This window comes from Balaenoptera acutorostrata, chromosome 2 (assembly GCF_949987535.1).
Source record: "Balaenoptera acutorostrata chromosome 2, mBalAcu1.1, whole genome shotgun sequence".
NCBI classification, from domain to species: domain Eukaryota; kingdom Metazoa; phylum Chordata; class Mammalia; order Artiodactyla; family Balaenopteridae; genus Balaenoptera; species Balaenoptera acutorostrata.
Window position 1 is genome coordinate 13,078,863 of NC_080065.1, and position 17,783 is coordinate 13,096,645.

The 17,783-nt window shown below is 38.0% G+C and overlaps 1 protein-coding gene and 1 pseudogene across 2 annotated transcripts in view; one reads left to right on the plus strand and one right to left on the minus strand.

Moving 5' to 3' along the window:
- The window catches only part of CTNND2 (catenin delta 2), a 953,172-nt gene that overhangs the window by 702,913 nt on the left and 232,476 nt on the right, over positions 1-17,783 (minus strand). The gene's annotated exons all lie outside the window — the stretch shown is intronic.
- On the plus strand, positions 3,153-3,741 carry LOC130707325 (sialomucin core protein 24-like; annotated as a pseudogene).

Sequence of the window (17,783 nt, forward strand, 5' to 3'; positions counted from 1 at the left end):
CCACCCATCACTCTGCTCACTGTGGTCTGGCTTCCACGTGAACTCCTCTGCTCACAGAGCTCTCACACCAATTCCGCTCATCAGTGATGATCTCACTTCACCTCTCCTGTAAGTCTGAAATCCTCTTCCGCTGGTTTCCAGGACACCTCACTCTCCTAGTGTTTTGCTATATGATTTTTCCCCTTTCCCACTATACTTTCTGGGTCTCTCTGTCTGTCCCAGAACTGGTGGTGACTCGGGAGGCTGCTTTAGGACCTGTGCTAACTCTACACTCTGTCCCTTGACAACCTCTTCTCATGTGTTTTCCATCACTAGCAGCTGGCTTGATGATGCCTCCACTCTATACATCCATCCAATCTTGCTCCTGATTTGGAGCCTCTATATCTAGTTGTTCATTTGCCTATTTCCTTAGAAGTCCAGGTTTCTGCCTTTGCCACCTGGATGAAATATGGTTGTGTTCACAAATAGGCGTAGGAAGAGGAGCAGGCATGCTTGGCTATATCTTACTTAACTTTTAGATCTTAGCCTAGATATTGTTTGCTCTGGGAAGCCTTCTATAAGTGCTAAATCTGGATTAAGTGCCCCTCTTATTCAACAACAGCCTGAACTTCTATCACGGCACTTAACACACTGTATTATAATTTCTTACACAATTTTTTTGTCTCTCTCAGTTGACTGTAAACTGGCCCCATGAGGACAGAGAAAGCACCGATTTTTTTCCACACTGTATTTGCAACACTACACAGTGCACACAGCAGGTGCTCATGTTACTGAGATGAACTGAACTGGATGGAATTAGATTCTTCCTGGGTTTTCTCTCCATACAGAGGCCACCAAGGCCAGGCAGTTTTGTCCTGCCCTGTTAATCTCCATGCCTCAGCTCTCATTTTTTAGGGATGGCTGCACAGACATCTTCTTCAAAAGCCCCCTTCTCCAAGCTTATCGACTCTTGCTAACTGATGCCAATGAAGCCACTGACCCACCCATTTCTCAACGAGGAATCAACAGACCCATCTGGGTTCAGCTTTACACCTTGCTACACTTTGGAAAGTCCTTCCCATGATGATTTCTTCCAAGTTTATTTAGATTTACTTAGCATGCTGAAATCTTTAATCAATTTGGAAAGTAAGGCGATATATATATATATATATATATATATATATATATATATATATATTTTTTTTTTTTTTTTCTTTTTCCAGTTGGTTAGTTATCCTAGCACTATTTATCAAACTCTTTAAATATTCTCCCGTGATCTAACATTTCGGCTCTACCAAACAGCAAAATCTCCTAGGGCGTGGAGAAGAGTGTGGACTCTAGGGCCAGCTTCTCAGATCCAACCCCACGCTGACACTCACTAGTCCTTGGGCAGGTCCCGTAACCTCCCCGTGCCTCTGTAATTCAGGGGTAACAACAATAGTATCTTTCAGTGTTGTGATTAATTTACATGTAAAATGCTCAAAAGAGGACTGACACAGAGCAGATCTTTAATTGCTCCTGTAGATCATCACGGTCATCTGTTTAGATACTTTGTCTTCAGCTCTGTTCACCTGCTCAACTCGGAGCCTGTGCCGCACTGTTCTAACTGCTGTAGAAAGAGAACGCAGTTTCCTGTCTAGAATAATCTCCCTGAGTCATTGCCCCTCTCCCTCCTTCCCTTATTAAAAAAAAAAAAATCACTTTTCTACTCTTGTACAATTATTTCTTTAGTAAAACACTTTCCCCCCCCAAATATTAATAACAGTCAACTTTTACTTGCAAATTGCTTTCCGTGGGTCAGGCACTGGGTCAAAGGCTTTATTGACATGGATCATCAAATGTAATCTTATGAGATATACTTCATCATTATATTGACTTTACAGATTAGGAGAACAATCCTTGGAACCATTAAGGAATGAACCCAGGCTGTCTGATTCTAGAACTTGTGCCGTGTATGACGACACGGCATCACTTCCTTAATAAAAACTCTTGTTGAGATTGGGCTCAGATTTGGATGAAATCTCTAGATGTATTTGGGAAGGACTGACAGTGTTGAATGCTAAGTCCTCCTATTCAGTACTATGATTATTCTTTATCCAATTATTTATTTATGTTCTTCATTAAAGTTTTATATTGTCAATAGAAGTAATATTTACAGAGTACTGACCACACTGTAGACACTGTTTAAATGCTTTGCAAATATTAACTACTTTAATTCTCACCATGACCCTATGGTGTTGGCCTTGTTATTATTTCCATTTCACAGATAGGGGACCGAAGCACAGAGATGGCTCTTCACATTAAATGACTTAGTATCGCATAGCCAGTGAGTGACAAAGCTGGTATTTTTATTACACTCTCTTGGCTCCAGAACCCATGACTTTGGCTACTAAGCTCTCAGATTTACCTCTCAAATCATGGGTAAAGTACTATATTTCTACCTGTTCATATATTATTGATATTTACCAGTGGAACTTTTCTCAATCTATTTTTATCTTGCTATTGCTAGTCTACAGGAAAACACTGGTTTTTGTATATTTTCTTCTTTTTTTTAAAATTTATTTATTTATTATTTTATTTATTTATGGCTGTGTTGGGTCTTCGTTTCTGTGCGAGGGCTTTCTCTAGCTGCGGCGAGCGGGGGCCACTCTTCATCGCGGTGCGCGGGCCTCTCACTATCGCGGCTTCTCTTGTTGCGGAGCACAGGCTCCAGACGCGCAGGCTCAGTAGTTGTGGCTCACGGGCCTAGTTGCTCCGCGGCATGTGGGATCTTCCCAGACCAGGGCTCGAACCCGTGTCCCCTGCATTGGCAGGCAGACTCTCAACCACTGCGCCACCAGGGAAGCCCGGTTTTTGTATATTTTCTTGCTAACCTGTTGAAAAGTTATAAATTCCAGTAATTTATCAGTTGATAATCTTGGGTTATTCAGGGAAGTCATCAAAATAAAGCTAGGTTTTGTTTCTCAATATGCAAAATGTATCCTTTTCTATGCTTTTAAAAAACTGTTTGGGTTAGCACCTCCCCCAAATTTTAAATGAATAATTTTGCATTAGACACCCTATCCCACTTTAGGGGTAATGCCTCTAGTTTTCCTCTAGTAAAAGAACGTCTGAGGGGCGGACGCAACGTTGGGTGTCCCAGCCTTCGCTCGAAGGCCAGCGCGTCGGCCGCGATGCCCGGGCTCGGGCGCCCGCGGCTTTCGGCCACCGGCTGCCTGACCGCGCTCTGCGGCAGGAGCGCGGCTCACACCACCTCCCTGGCCGCGAGCGCGACTACACCCGCGGCTTTACCGACTACCACCAGCACAGCCCCGGCGCCGCCACCGCCGCTCCCGCCGGGCACCACTCCAGCCCCAGAAACCTGTGAGAGCCGCAGCACGGGGTTTCCTGTTCTGATGCTAATGCTACCCGCTTGGGGCCAGAATGCAAAGGTAAAAGCTACTGTTAGATAATCCCACAGTGCGTGATTGCAAGGGGGTGAACAGCACAGAATTCTGTCCTGGGCTCCCTGCCACACCACTGCCAACCAATCCTGCAGCGAAAACCACAACTCCGCCTTCCCCGTCTACAGCTTGCACCACGGCTACTACATCAGGTACAACGGACACCACTTCAACGCCGACTTCACAACCTGCGCGCAAGTCTACCTTTGGGGCAGCCAGTTTCGTTGGAGGAACTGTCCTTGTCTTGGGTGTGCAGGCTGTCATTTTCTTTCTCTATAAATTCTGCAAATCGAAAGAACGAAACTACCGCACTCTGTAAACAGACCCGCTAAATTAACACGGACTGGTGTGTAACTCACTGAAACCAAAATATTCTCTTTCAAGATGTCCCACATGGAAGACGCTATTCTAGGATCTTTAATTTTTCAAAGGATGCATATAGGAGCATCGCCCTTGAAGAGAAATCAGTTAGAGCTATTTGCTCAATGGGAATATTTGAAATATTCTGCGTGAATCCTTGTGGCTGTCTTCTTTTATTTTAAATGGCTGCTGCTGTGTGATTATGTTCTCTCTCCTTGACATGCCAAACGTAACTCTGTAAGTGATGGAAAACATTGTCCTGCGCAGACGACCTCATGACTCTTTTAGCAATTCAAATGTAGTCATTTTAAAGCCTGAAAGCTGCATTTTTTCATCCTAACTCGGGATGTAGTTTAGTAACCAGAATTGAGAAAAATGTGCCAAATGAACAGCAATCGGGTGGATTTTGGGCTATCATTGCAAAAGTGGAATAAATTTACAAATTTAGTATCCTTAGAGTAGAATTTTGTGCTTGATAAGTTATTTCTTCTACATTAGAAAAAAGATGCCACACAAGGAATTACATTCCAGATTTAAAGAAATGAATGGAAAGGATACAAAACATTCAAGTGTAGCTGGTTATTGTTCATGCTTGTAAAGCACCTTATATCGTTGAGACAATAAAGAACAGTGCCTTAAAAGACAGACTGAAAGGCAGACTGGAACTTAAAATGTTGGTGATTTGTTCTTTCGCATTAATGAAGGGAAAGGTTGGACTGAGGGTGTTAACTGTTGATGTGAGCAGTAGTAAACCTGCTTTTAGATACCATAATGTTAGTATTTAATTGAAAACTTACCTACTTTATTCCAAGCCTGAGTAACTTAAAGGATGTTACACAAAGTCAAAGGCCTTCATTTACTGAACCTCCCAACATTTTGCTTATGGCTGTTAAAAAGTATAAAGTCGATTTAATTATATTTTCCTTTGTACTTCAAAAACGTATCCTAACACTGTTGTACCTTAAAAGGATTTCCACCAAGCTTTCTGGAAAAGTAACTTCTATAAGGCAAGAAAGAAAGAAGTTGTTTTAGAATCATTTATTAACTCTTTCAATAAGAATCATTTTAAGTTTTGAGATAGCAAATGTGAGCAGTGTAATTTCAGAAAAAATTTTAGTTGATCAGATTACTGCAGATTTTAAATAATGACTGCCCTGGATAAACAGATTGTACTTTTTCTTTCTCCGTTTCCATACTTTCTTCTTCTTAGTTTCAATTCCTGTAGTATAGTAAGCATGCATACTTTTATTTCTTTAGTTTCCCTATGAAGCACTGGTGTTTTCAGGTTTAGAGAGATACTTCTTCCCTGCCTTTGACACATTGGATTAGTTCAGAGGCTTAAATCAGTTTAAAGTGAGCTTTTGCTTTTCTAGGTCATTAAGGTTTTTTGTTTTAGTTTCTTTAGCCTATAGCGGCTGTGTTTAGCACTTGGTTTTCAATATTTTATAGTAAGAAATGACAAGTTGCTTTGGTCCATTTCAGAAACCAAAATTCCTTACATTTAGATAATTAAAGGTTCTTAAAATGAAGATTTACTGTTTCTTCTTTACTTGCTGGTACAGCTAAAGTTTGTTTTACTTGCACATTGGTATATATACCTAATGTTTTCAAGTGCCTTAATTGTTTAAAATCTCTGGCTTCAAAGGTTTTTGGGGAAAGGTAGGCTTACCTCACATTTTTGTTTCCCTCAGTAGTAATATTTTTGGTACCGCACAAAAAATTTTATTATAGTGCCATGGCTATTAGTTTTTAGTGAGTGCTTTAAGATACAAGATTCAGTTGAAAATATACAGAATTTCCATTCTCCCAAAGTGGTAAAAATTAGCTACAATGTTATAATTGTCATTTACCTAGATAGGAATACCTTGCCACACATTAATGTTAACACTATAGCTATTTTTGTGAAAATATAGCTGATGAAGCCTCTCATCTTCTGTAATTTTGAATACTGCTCTAACAGAATGATAACATGGAATTAGATTTTACAAAAAGAGCTCTTACAACAGAACTCACAGCCTTTTCCCTTCTTCCTTTAGCAGTTTAGTATCTTGAGCCATTAATAATTTTGGGGTTCTTTTTAATCCAGAAGGTATATAGAAACCTTTTCAGATTTTTCATCTGATTTGTTCATGCAGATTGTAGTTCTATTAAAATCCCTACAGATATTTGTTGCACAGACACTGCTGTATTTAGACATTTCTATTTCAGTTCATTAAAAATTGCAAAACCAATCTGTATCATGTACCAAACTGATTTAAAATAAACCTACATGTTTGTTGGATTAAAAAAAAAAAAAAAGAACTTCTACTATTTTGGGGTTTTTTTTGGGGGGGGGTTGTTTTTTTTTTAAGACAGGTACTGTCTAACCTATTAAAAAACAGTAACATTGAGATTCTTACATTCAGTCAGTGACTATCATTTCCTGGATTTTTCATTATTATAGGGTATCAAAGCTCTCCCACATCCTACAAAATAGGGCTATATATTCGATGGAAAAGAAAGCTATGTATCGCCCAGGAGAACTCTGATTTCCATAATATGGATAGATAACAACTGGCATTTGTAAATACAGAGGAAAGGCAAGAGGAGAAATTCATTCCTCATTCTTGTCGTGATTAATCCTTCTGAGTTCATTTAAAATCATTCTATAATAAATTATATTTAGAGGTAATTTTTAAGGAAGGCATTCATTGTTCAGCCCAAGGTTATGTGTTTTTGATTGAAAGAAATCGCAATCCAAATGGCAGAAGGCTTTGCCTATATTGAATGATTATTTTCACTCAGGGCTTAGGAATCAAATGAGATCAATCCGAATGCACCAAAAGCAGCCGGAAGCAGCTCTCACACATTTCACATATGGTTACCCGGGAAGTAAACACTACATACACTTGTGGTTTCAGTCATTGAAACGGTTACAGATCTTAGAGTTCCACAAAATGCGAACACCTATAAATTGGCACAAGACTGAACTGCAGCCAAAGAAGACTGGCAGGTGAAGCAAGACAAATCTGAACTTTTAAAATCTATATTTATATTCTTTTTCTGTTTTAATCCATATGCACCTTATGCAGAAATATAATCAATAAGTGGTTTTACCTCTCTGCTCTTTCCTTAATTCTGTTTGCAATGTCACCCTTTGCAGTGGTCGTACAAAACTCAACTAAGTAAGAGCAGGGTGGGTCTTAGGAGATTTTCCTTCGAAGCTTGCTTTATAAAACCTCTACCTCTGATTAACCCCACATCTCTGCTTCTATCCTTTCTGCTGAATGCTGCCAGAGAAAAGTGCCGTACTCACATGGCCCAGAGCCACTGTACAACCCCATTTTGGTCCTCAGAGTATCTGTTAAAGGTTCTTTGTGTTCTGGATTCTCTGTCCCAGTCACCACAGAGGTTACCTCAAACCTGTATCATGCTGTCTCCACCAATGAACCCATCAGCTCTCCATCTCAAGAGATAACTTTTGTTCTTACTGACCTATGAGCCGCAGAAACCTACAGACAGGAAAGCCTTCAACCTGTCCTACACAGATGAGCTTTAAAGCAGAGCCCCGTAAGATAGACATTTAACACCTTTCAATTTAACTATACAAACTCAATAAGAGTGACAAAAAGAAGTCAATGATAAAATTATTGCATTCCAACAATTCTGAGATGCACACTTTTCATATCTTAACATCTCTGAAATCAGAATGCATTTTCCAGCCAGTAGTTTCTTACAATCACTTTCAGCCAGACGGTGGTCATGACACTGTTCTCAAGTACTGCCTCAGGTGGGAACTTGGGCCTGCTGTGTTTCATTCAAAAAACACTTGAAGGACTTTGAGGAAGAAATATCAGTTCTGACTATTATCTGAAAACCTTCCAGGGACATATTCTGGTGAGATCAAGAAAAGAAAACTTGCAGAATGTGTCACAAGAGCTGGAAAGACAATCACAGAGGAAACCGTGAAACCCTTCTTAAAAAGGTTCTGTACCCTCACCACTTTTAGTGTCACTGAGGATGGCTGTGCATGGAAAACTAAGACGCTGATGACAGAGCATCAAAAGTGAATCATAAGAGAGACTGTGGAAAAGTTTTGGGAATACTTCACCAACTTATGGAACTTGTACTTTCATTTTTAAGAATGTACAATAATATATGATAACAAAAAATCTATATCTAGATGAATCTAAAAGAGCTTTTCCAATAGGAATGAAACAAAATTTTAAGTAAAAAAAAAAAAAGCTTTGTGTCCTAGTTTGCATCCTAATTTTCTCTTTCTCTCCTTCTCCTTACTTCCTTCCTTTCTTCCTTCCTCCCTCCCTCCCTTCCCTCTCTCTCTCTCCCTTTCCCCCTCCCCTTCCTTTACTCTGCTGTTTCTTTTTTTCTTCCCTCTTTTTCTTCTTTTCTTCCCTTTTCCTTTCTCTCTTAGTTGTATATAAAATAATGGTGCATATTTAAAGTATCTCAGATTTTATGAAATTTGGCAATAATTTAAATAGTGCTAGTGATTCTGACAATTAGTCACACAATTAGTGATAATGAATCTGAAGATTGATCATACAAAAAGCAATTTTCCAATTAGTATGTTTTCATAAGTACACTTTAAATGGCATACTAATCAAAATATATTTTTAAAGTATTTCTGATAACCCTAGTGAACTTAAAATTCAAATACTCATCAAGTTAATGCTTTATATTTTAAATGACATAAACACCTGGGTTGTTTCTTATTCACTCCATGACTTTTGCCATATAGATGTTTATAATCTTCAAAGTAGCTGAAAATGATCTTCTCAAAACCATCATCCAAGAGAATGTTATTTTATTATTCAAGTAATTTTTTTCTTTTTAAAAAATTACCGCAGGCTTCCCTGGTGGCACAGAGGTTGAGAGTCCGCCTGCCAGTGCAGGGGACATGGGTTCGAGCCCTGGTCCGGGAAGATCCCACATGCCATGGAGCGGCTGGGCCCGTGCGCCACAACTACAGAGCCTGCACTCTAGAGCCCACGAGCCACAACTACTGAGCGCTCGCGCCTAGAGCCCGTGCTCTGCAATGAGAACCCACCGCGGTGACAAGCCTGCTCAATGCGACGGGGAGTAGCCCCTACTCACCACGACTGGAGAGGGCCCACGTGCAGCAACAAGGACCCAACACAGCCAAAAAATAAATAAATAAAATAAATAAATTTATAAAAAAAAAATTACTGCATTCATCTTTTTTATTTGCTAGTTCACATAACAAACATATTCTGAATGTCCATATCCACAAGTTACAATAAACTTTCAAGTTTTATAAAGAAGGTGAAACTGGCATTATTATATCTTTGTCACCAAATGAGAATAACATATATTTACTGAAAATAACTTGTATGTATATGTATGAGTGTTCATATTGACACATGAGCTTGGTTCAACAAACATTTCACAGATAACAAGGAATATAATCACTGCAAGCAAAGGTCAAGAACAAGAGCAAAAAGAAGAAAGAAAGAAACATGCATTAAGGAAAGCCTGTCTGAACATCAGGTATTTTACAGTAGCTTGATGGCAGTGGTGCATTATGAGTTCATCGGCTGTTCTGGACTGGATCAGGAGTCAAGTCAAGTTACTGACAACCAACAAATAAACAGAATCCATTATCGGAAAGCTCTTACTTCCTGTCTCCCTATGCTATGCTGAATTGCTGTATTCAGTGGGAAACTCACTAAACCGAAAAAACCTGACATCCCTCATCGTTGTCAAGGCCCTAAAAACATTACAGTCAACATCTTGAAGTCACTTAAGCCCTCTGGCTCTGTGCACTCCGCTCTCAAGCTCTCCATAAATGATGGTTGCTTCCTAATGGGAGGAAGTGACAAATTAGTGAATTACAAGTTTACACTGCGCTATATGAATACATTTCCTGAGAATTAGCATTATTGGCTGCTAAGATGTGTTTTGAAAAGAGGTACAGAATTTAGAATTTTCTAAATTGAAGTCCTTCAATTGTAGTAAAATTGTAATAAAAATTACAATAATTTTTAATAAAAAGAAGTCACATTTTTATCTAGCATACAAAGAATAAGTGAAAAGAATGTATAGATCTACAATGATTCAATATTATCATTAAATGGTGAGTATAACTAGATAGCATTTAAGAATCATTTCACATTTTCATAAGAAGTTAAAAAATTCATTTTGGTAGGTTGTGCACAATTGGTAGGCTATTTTCTTGCAAAGATTCTTAATGTAGTATATGCTCTTAGAATGAGTCACTAAGTCCTATAGAAGAATAAGCGTAACTGGAGACTCTAGACATCCAGGCATAATTCTTCTATTTGTCTAGCGCATCATAGCCTCCCAGTCTCAGCAGGTCCATTAAAGCAGGAGCACCAGCTCATAAATGTCCCTACAGATAGAATTGCAACAGGGACCATGGGAATAAGGACTCATGACACCTGCTCAGTGGGTTCTCTCTACGCAGCTGTAACGGACCTTCCAGAACATCAGGCTCAGGCGATGTGATGGCCAAATGCAGCTGTGATCATGACCATCACTTCCTGAATTCAGGCTTGATGTTTCTGTGCTTTCTTCCTCTCTCTCTCTCTGATGTCTGTTTCTTCTCATTGCCATTCTGAAATAATGTCTGCCTCACTCTATAATTTTGACCCTGTGCTGCAGTTTCAACTCTCACCCTAGGGTTTGGTCTTACTAGAACTGAACTAAATTGTTCAGTTCCTTGAATGCATCATCCTTTGTTTCCTTTGGGGGCCTTTCCCCAGGTCCTCTTGCTAGAAACAGTGCTCTTGTAGGTATCAGCTTGAGTCATATGGATTTGCCATTTCTGTAGGTCAAAAATAGCGGAATCTCAGCAATATTGCAAGGTTGTAAGGTTTACCCTAATATTCTCTCTTCAAGTCTCAATATAAAAGTCCTTCCCTCCAGGGTATTTCCCCAGTCTGCTTTTTTTAACCTTATGTAAGCATTTGGCACAGGTCTAAATTTTTGTAATTCCTTATTCAGTTGTTTGACTTGAACATTAACTGTGAGATCTTTGAAGTCATGAGCCATATTCTATTAGACATCATTGTTATCCTTAATGCCTGGGAACGTTTTATTGGATATGGTAGGTAATACATTTTGTAAAATAAATGTTGAGGAATAAATGTTATTAATAGATTCATTTAGTGAACAAATTCATTCACAACAAAAGGAGCCTTGAAGCCCAAGACAGTACCTTTTCTTAGATTCGACAACACTCAGCCCAACGTCTGGTTCGATTATTTTTTCTTGAATGAACAGGTGAATTATTTGCCTTAAGCAGTGTACATTTATGTTTGCTGATATATCATTTATACAAACAGTTGTGAGGCAAGATCATTTGTGATAGTTGCTCCATGAACGCACCCATCTATATCTAGCGTATTTCCTAGAAAAACCATCTGAAATGGGCTTGGAAGCCTGGTAGGATTTAAATAAGAGGAAATAAATAAGAAAATTTTAAAAGTCAGAAAAGGGGGCATTCAAAGATATTTTTCTCATTTCTTTGTTTTTTCCAGGTCAAACTGAATTTCTTAAAGTAGTTATTTATCTTTTTGAAAATATAACATATGCCTAAAGTGAAATGCACAGTATTTCACTTAAGTATATAATTTGATAAGTTGCTAAATACATACAACCAGGTAATTCACACTTGGTCAAGACACAGAACATTTCTATCACATCTAAAAGTACCCTCATGTTCCTTTTATTCATGCCTCAGCCACTATCTGATTTCTGTCACCAGAGAGTAGTTTTGCTTGTTCTTGAATTTTATATAAACAGAATCATAAATAAATTGTGTCCAGGGTCTTTGGCTCAGCAAAATGATTTTTTGAGGTTTCATCCATGTTGTTGTATGTTTCAGAAGTGTGTATACATACATATACATACATACATACATATATCATTGATGAGCAATATTCCATTCTATGGCTCTACCACAATATGCTTATCATCACAGACATTTGGGTTGTTTTCAGCTTGGGGCTATTATTAATAAAGCTACCATGATGTTCTGGAACAAATCTCTTTTCAGACAAATGTTTCCATTTCTCTTGGGTAAATATCTAGAAGTAGAATGCTGTGTCATATGGTAGATGTACGATTAAATTTATAACAAACTACCAGAATTTTCTCCAGAATGGTTATATCACTTTATACTCCCACTAGTAATATATGAAAAGTCCAGTTGCTGCATTATCCTTGTTATAAGGGAATATTTTTGCAATCTTGACCTAGGGAAGAATATTTTAGAGAGACTACGAAAGCTCTAAATATAAATTTTTAAAAGGTCAATTTAGATTTCATTAATTTTAAAAAATCTGCACACAGGAAACCGCAAAGATATTCCAAGTTTTGTCCAGACCACTGCAATAAAGTAAATATCGTAATAAAGTGAGTCACACAAATTTATTTGGTTTCCCAGTGCATATAAAAGTTACGTTTACACTATACTGTGGTCTATTAAGTGTGCTATAGCATTATGTCTAAAAAATGCACGTTTCTTAATTAAAAATACTTTATTGCTAAAACATGCTAACCATCATCTGAGTCTTTAGCAAATCATAATATTTTTGCAATAGTAACATGAAAACTCACTGATCACAGATCACCATAACAAATATAATAATGATGAAAAAGTTTGAAGTATTGCAGAAATTACCAAAATGTGATCACAAAGACAGGCAGTGTGTAAATGCTGTTGGAAAAACAGCACCAACAGACTTGCTCAATGCAAGGTTGCCACAAACCTTCAATTTGTAAAAAATTCAGTATCTGCAAAGTGCAATAAAAAGAAGCACAATGAAACAATTTATGCCTGTATAATTTTAAGTTATTTTCAGAATGTCTGTGACCTTATACTTCAAGTGTAACTCTTGTAGACAGATTTGAGTCTTTTTACACAATATGACAATTTCTACCCTTAAAATGGAATGTTTAGTCCATTTATATTTATTGTAATTTTTAATAAGGTTGAATTTAATCTACCATATTTCTATACTTTTCTATTTGTTAATGATTCATTGCAGGGAGTGAAGATTATGTTGTTCCCCTGTAAAGTGTGCTAACTTTTTCTCTAACAGATAGTTGAGCTACAAGTGGAACACCTGGATTCTCTCAGTGTGGTATAACAGGAAATATATATTTGTTTTTTTGTTCCAGGCTCCCGGCACACAGCTCCTAAAACCCTTGGAATTCTCTGAGTGATAAGGGTGATTGATAGGCATGCCTTTTTTTTCTAATTAGGCAACCCTTGGCTAGCTCCTAGTCAGCTTCACAATGGAGACTGGTTGTAAGAAAGACCAAGCCTTGATTAGAAGCTTGGAACTTTAGCCCCAGCCCCCAGATTTGGTGGGGGGATATGGAGAGGTGCTGGAGATTGAGTTAATAATCACCAGTAGCCAATGATTTACTCAATCATGCCTATGTAATGAAACCTCCATAACCCCCCTCTGCAAGTCCCTAAATGTTGGGGTTCGGAAAGCTTCTGGCTTGTTGAACACACTGTGGTTGCTGGGAGGCTGGTGCACCCAGAGAGGGCATGGAAACTCTGTACGCCTCCCCACAAGATGTACTTTGCCCTGTGCATCTCTTCCATTTGGCTGTTCCTGAGCTGTATCCTCTACAATAAATGAGTCACAGTAAATAAAGTGCTTTCCTGATTTCTGTGAGTTGTTCTAGCAAATTAGACCTGAGGAGAGGTTGTGGGAACCCCTGATTTATAGCTGGTTGACCAGAAGTACAGATGGCTCCGGGACTTGCAGTTGGCATCTGAAGTGAGGAGCAGTCTTGCAGCCCTGAGCCCTTAAGCTGTAGGATCTATCGTAACTCTGGGTAGTTAGTGTCAGAATTTACTTGTTGAGCACCTGGTTGGTATCCAGAGAATCGGGAAACTGGTTATTAGGGTTCGAAAACACTCCAGAGTCAGGCTTGATTTCATGCATGATAGTGTCAGTGTATTCTGTTTTTCTCCTTAGTACTAAGACATCACTTTTACTCTTGGCTGTGGTTACTTCCAAAATGTGGCTTTTCTGGGATCTCAACTGAATGTCCACTGTGCTCAGCAAGGCTGTTTCATTCTGGAGAGACCAGAACTCCAACATCACTCAGCACCACATGACCTTTGATTGTGGAGTTGAATCTCCATTCAACTCTTAGTTCCACAGCGGCTGTCCTACCTGAAGCCTTTGGGAGTCTTTTCCTGTGCATGTGTACTCAGCCCTCAGGTGCACTAAGATGGACCTGAGGGACCCTCCTATGTGGATCTTACATTTTCCTCTTCTCTGATATCTGCTCCTTCACTCACAAAGCTCCACTTTCTCTCCTTGGGTCAGTGTTGGGAAACCACACCTAGGCTGAAAGCTGAGACAAAAATGAGACACCTCATATGCTTCTTTTCTCTCAAGAATCAAGTCCTGCACAACCTGTTGGCCAAAGCCTGAAAACGACTGCATCATATAAAATAATTGTTCAGTGTTTACATTTGCTAATGCCATAAGTTCCCATCTTCTACTAATTGCTTCTTTATGACCAGAAGCAGAATTCCAGTCAAATACACATGAAGAAGAATTGTTACTATTGTAGTAATAGTATTTAACTAACATAATGAACATTTTCAGGTGAATAGTAAACACTAAACAGGTTAGAATATTAGGTACTCTTACTGAAGTAGTGAAAAGATAGACGGAATCAGATTTTGGATTTTCTTTTTTTTTTTACGTGTAAATATTTTTATTTGGGGAGTAGTTATTGAAAGAAAGAAAATAGAATACATAATTTACAAACCAGCAAGGAAAAGAATAACAATAATAATAATAATAATAATAATAATAATAATAATAAATCCAAAAGAAGGAAATAAAAGAGAACAAAAAGAAGGAGAACAGATTTCTTTTCCCCATTTGTCCATCCTATTTTATTCTTTAAAATTTTATTTTTTATTTTTATTGGAGTATAGTTGCTTTACAATATTGTGTTAGTTTCTACTGTACAGCAAAGTGAATCAGCTATATGTATACATATATCCCCTCTTTTACGGATTTCCTTCTCATTTAGGTCACCACAGAGCACTGAGTAGAGTTCCCTGAGCTATACAGTAGGTTCTCATTCGTTATCTATTTTATACATAGTGTCAATAGTGTGTATATGTCAATCCCAATCTCCCAATTCATCCCACTCCCCCCCCCTTTCCCCCTTGGTATCCATATGCTTGTTCTCTATGTCTGTGTCTCTATTTCTGCTTTGTAAGTAAGATCATCTATACCAATTTTTTCAGAATCCACATATATGCGTTTTCTAATATGCGATATTTGTTTTTCTCTTTCTGACTTAGTTCACTCTGTATGACAGTCTCTAGGTCCATCCATGCCTCTACAAATGACCCAATTTCATTCCTTTTTATGGCTGAGTAATATTCCATTGAATATATTGGACTTCTCTAGCTGCCAATAAAGAGTCTTTACTCCATTAGATTGGCAAAGGGGAAGCTTTGAAGAATCCTGAGCCAATAGCATGAGATCAACCGTTTGTGCTTGAGGGAGTTTAATCCAGCTGAGCTTTAGCAGAGACCAGAAAAGGGATGAGATCTGCATAGACAGAGAGACCAGTGAAGATGCTGCTACCTGAGGTGGTACGGCCACAAGCAAGGATGGGGACAGTGAGGAATTTAGTGCAAGGACAGTAGTGCACTCCATTTGGAAGGATTACAACCAGACTAGTGTGGTGCAAGAAAAGTACAAGCCAAAGGTTTTGAGTCTGCCTGATCTGGGGGAGGGGGAAAGTACAATCACTAGAAATGAGGAATTTGGGGAAAGTAGCTGATTTCTTTCTTTTTTTTTTTTTTTTTTCTCTTTTTGGCCACCATGCGGCTTGTGGGATCTTAATACCCCAACCAGGGACTGAACCAGCCCCCTCAGCAGTGAAAACATGGAGTCCTAACCACTGGACTGCCAGGGAATTCCCGAGAGTAGCTGATTTCAAGACCAACTCTATCATTTTGAGTGGGAGGGCTAGTAGGCTAGCAAACATTGAAAAAGGAGGTACCAAGATGGAAAGGACCAACAGACAGCTGATAATATTGGTCTAGAGTCTCCTGATAGGGCTAAATTCAAGATATTAATTTGAGAATATTTGTTTATATGTAGGAGATGGATGAATTACATAAGGAGAGATAATGAGTCATTAGCATAAGATAGAATTTGGGGAAAAACCCAAATTGGGAAAGGGAAGATGGCAAAACCTACATGGTCTCAATTATTCATACTTTGGGACCATTAGAAGTCTTTTCATTTAAAGTATTAATCTAGCCAGTGTGTGTGTGTGTGTGTGTGTGTGTGTGTGTCTGTGTTTCCCAAGTTGACATATTAAACCTTAAAACGGTTATCATTGTAATGACACAATATTATCCAGGTGATAATAAAGTAAAACACAGTTAAAGCACACAAAGCTATGTAGGATGAGTATCATTAAAAGCAAAATTTAATTTTAAAATCTTGAGAAAAAATAATAAATGGAAAACTGTAAAGAAGAATGTTAGTGGCATTTGAAAATGTGCCTGAATTTCTGAAACATGTGTAGTTGATTCCTGGATTAAAGAATTATTCACGTAATATTTATTTACTAACCATGATAACTTTCCCCGTGAAATATATAAAATAAGAAAACATAAAAAGTCAGTCCATTATATCTGAAAAATAAACTCTTAGGGATATAAATATAAGTGTATGATGATTGTTCTTTTTTTCCTACTAAACCCAAAGAAAGCAGTTGCTACGAAAGTTACCAGGAAATCAACTAATTTTTAAAAAATTGATTATAATTATAATAAGGAGTGAGAGTGAGCAAAAAGCCTCTAGACTTGAAAAGAGTATTAGATAAAAGCAAGAATACTCTCTATTTTGCCACATAGATCCCAAGATGTTACTGGGAAGACATCTTAGAGATCGCTCTTTCTAGAGAAGAAAATCTGAGGTTCAGAAAGGTGAGAAGATTTTGCAAAAGTTTACACTGAAAAAAGCAGCAAAATTGGAACTACACTTCTAACTTTTTACTGCCTCTTCAGACCCTTTAGAAACTTAGTTCCTGATCTCTTAAACTAAGGCACTGATTCTTATGGAATCCATCACCTGTCTCTTGAAATGCCAACTTTTTTGAGTCTTGTGACTTTCTTCAGTGTGATCTCTTCAGTGGTTTATATTTCTCAAAATTAATTTTCCCCAAACATGATTAAATCATCTCAAAATTACTTTAATATATTGTTAAAATATACAGATGAGATAATTTTATAAAAGTATATCTCTAAAGTTGCTGCAAATTTTATCTTTACTAGGCCATTGAGAAAGCCACTCATGGAACTGAAAATGGAAAGAGAGCCATTTCCTCCCTCTTTAGAAAGTAATTACTTCTTTCTGATTGGAAAGACCAAATAAGAAAGAATTTTAGATTTCTAGTTCAGAGATGGATATTTTTTCTTTTCTTATTACCTTTTGGAGACAGAAATAAGTTCAGAGCAAAGAGTAAGTCCTTCTAATTGATGTAAATAATAAGGAAAGCAAATTAAGGCTTTTACTTTAATTCATTCTATGAGCCTAACATGATTACTACACAACTGCTTAGACAAAAGCCACCAGTGAACAAATAAAGTAGCCAAAATTCTCCAGTCTCTACTCGCTTGAGAGAGAAAGTACCAGAGAGGATTGTATTAAGTCATGAGTTAAAGGGGTTTTGGGAGTCAGGAAGAAACCAAAGGGTTCCTAGTTATTTTTAAGATTTTCATTTTAAAGAAATGCCTCTAATCTGGGTCTTAATGAAGGCAAGACTCAAACACAGCACCCACCGAGTCACTGCAGATGACTTTCCATGAATCTGGACTTTCTGGAGGAAAAGTGACCACGGCATTGTAGAAAAACATATCTGCATAATTAATGTCAAATATAAACTTGAAATAAAAATTAGATTATCTTAATGTTCTCCACTGTCCTAATGTTCTCTGTCCATAGG